Source organism: Neodiprion fabricii, chromosome 4, assembly GCF_021155785.1.
Source record: "Neodiprion fabricii isolate iyNeoFabr1 chromosome 4, iyNeoFabr1.1, whole genome shotgun sequence".
Taxonomy (NCBI): domain Eukaryota; kingdom Metazoa; phylum Arthropoda; class Insecta; order Hymenoptera; family Diprionidae; genus Neodiprion; species Neodiprion fabricii.
Window position 1 is genome coordinate 12,272,095 of NC_060242.1, and position 2,500 is coordinate 12,274,594.

The 2,500-nt window shown below is 47.4% G+C and overlaps 1 pseudogene; it reads right to left on the minus strand.

Annotated features, from left to right (window-relative positions):
- LOC124181828 overlaps positions 1-2,500 on the minus strand; it is an 8,918-nt pseudogene that overhangs the window by 3,255 nt on the left and 3,163 nt on the right.

Sequence of the window (2,500 nt, forward strand, 5' to 3'; positions counted from 1 at the left end):
TGTCCTGACGATTGCTGAGGACACCGTGATTGGCCTGAATTCGGAAGGTTCCTTGGCATCTTTCACCTTCGGGATCAAGACAGTCCTAGACCTATACAGATGTTCGGGAAGTTTCCCGCATAACATAAAGATGTTGAAAAGTCGCTGCCATATTTCTACTGGGACGGCCTTGAGAGCCCTTACGCTGACGCCATCCGGACCTGCAGATGTTTTTCCCGAGGGGTAAGCAGCCTTGATCTCTTTAGGTGTTATAGGCTGCCAAAGATCGTCATGCGTTTGATTTGGGGTAGCAACATCGGGGGCTAAGCCTGTATTTTTACCCATGACAGCACGCCAAAATGGCAACATCGCTTCCTTTGGGATGTTTGTTTGCTCGCCCATTTGATCATTCAGGATCAGCTTTATACATTTGGACGGCTCCTTACGCCATAGGTCTTGTACTTTGGCGTATTCAGCGCGCCTTGCTTGCCGCTTATTCTTTGGCTGGTCCACGCCCTGACTATCTAGAGGCTTAGAAGTATTCGTGGGAGGTGGTGGAAAAATACCTCTCAAATAAAGGCCCACGTCTGTTAGGATGGTGTCCTTCGGTGTAGTCGATATAGCAGAGCAGATATCATTGAGACTTTGTACCTGGTATTCATTGTTAGTCAGGGGCCTCATGTTAGCAAGGTACTGTGCAATTTTATCCAGTAAGCTGTTAGCTGGATTTCCTGTCGGAGAAGCAGGTTCGGACGATATATCCGACTCACTGGCTCCTTCAGCTTCCGCTCGGGCCTTCTCTGTAAGCTCGGTCAGGAACTGTTGCACCTTTCTTTTGTGACTTGAGCGCCGCCTGTGTCCCTTAATGCTCTCAATCGTTCGACCTGCACCGAAAACCTTCTGTATCCTCTGATTCATGTTCATAATTTTAGCTGTACTCTCAAACAAGATCTTTGCCTCTCGCCTAGCCATCAACATCTTTTCTTCGGCCGTCCATCTCGCTTTAACATTTTCGATCTCCATTTTCTTCGTGTCATACCAGTCTGGGTGCTTCCGATTTTCATGCACGCCTCTACCTCTTATATTCTTAAACGTTTTACCGCATCCCGGAAATCTGCACATTGCTTCATCCTGGTCTGCAGCACGAGGTTTACCATTGCCTTTTGACGTACTCGGTAGGTTGGGGTTCGTTGGGTCGGCTGAGTCAGTGGACTCGCCGGACTCTGATTCCATCCGAGGCTTTTTCCGAGTTTTTACGCCAACTGATAAAGGTCGAGGGGGCTGGCAACCCCCAGGACCCTGGATAGCCACCGTACTCGGCCGTCCGTGTTACCACTGACGTTGCCCGACTCTCACCACGAGGAGGTGTACGGTTGGCACTTGGGCTCCTAGGCTAAAGACGTTCACCAGGGAGTCCTTAAGAGAGTCTTTATCGGGTTTCGAGTCTTGTATTAGTCTCGGCTTTTACCAACTAGTCCTTTTCGTATCCATGCTTCTCTTATGTTGTCTTTTCCGGTGAACGCTGACATGAATGTTCGTACATTCCAAACGTCTGCTGATCCGGTTTCGAATATGGTGTTCCTTGTGTTATGCCATGCATCTGGAACAGCTTCATACTCACCAAAGTCGTAGCATGAGTAACTTCTCTTGTTAAATATCTGATCCTTTCTAGCTCTTAGAGCTATAATCAAGGCACCGATCGTTATCCTCCTGTCCTCTTGGGCTGGTCCGCACTGGTGTACCTCACGTTCAAGGTAATGCTTGGTTCGTGAAAATATCTCACGATTAGTAAGGTCGCGCTCTTGCCACTGGACTTGGGCAACTGATCCGTTTCTCGATTCTGATGTTTCACTAGCCAACTTGATATATTTGTCGACTGTGCACATGAATCCTGATATCTTTCCAAATAAATCACGGTTCATCATGAACTGTGGCTCGTCAGGTGCGAAGTCGTCTCTTACGATACCTGCACTTTCAAGCGTCTGTCTCTGTTCTGATGTTAAACCTGTAGCCCTACACCATCCTAAAAGGTTCTTGGTAGGCAAGCCTGCGTCCTCTTCTCTTGGTATTAGACGTGCTGGCAAGTTCCAAGTTGGATTGCGTGTTGGGTCAAGGGTGTAGTTAAGATCTTCTAGTATGGTTTGCGCTGCTACTGCAGGCGCAGGTGATGTCTCATACTTATAATGCGTGTCTGCGCTGACACGGCCGAAGTCCCCTGTATCATTGGGCCACGTCGGGAACACTATCCTGTATTTTACTGTAGCGTTATCCTGAGTGTCTCCAATTGACCTAAGATACTCATCGATAGGCGATGGGATCGGATGAGTTGTTCCTTTGATATAATCTAACAACTTATCCTCGTCAAATGTTGATAATCCTCGTGCCTTCTTGAGCGTTATCTTTCGAGCATATAGATGTTGTATGCAATACCACACGAACATTGACTTAGACACAAATTTAGCGAAGTTCTTATCCACAGTGTGTATAAGATCATACTCCCTTTCGACTAGTGGGATGTATC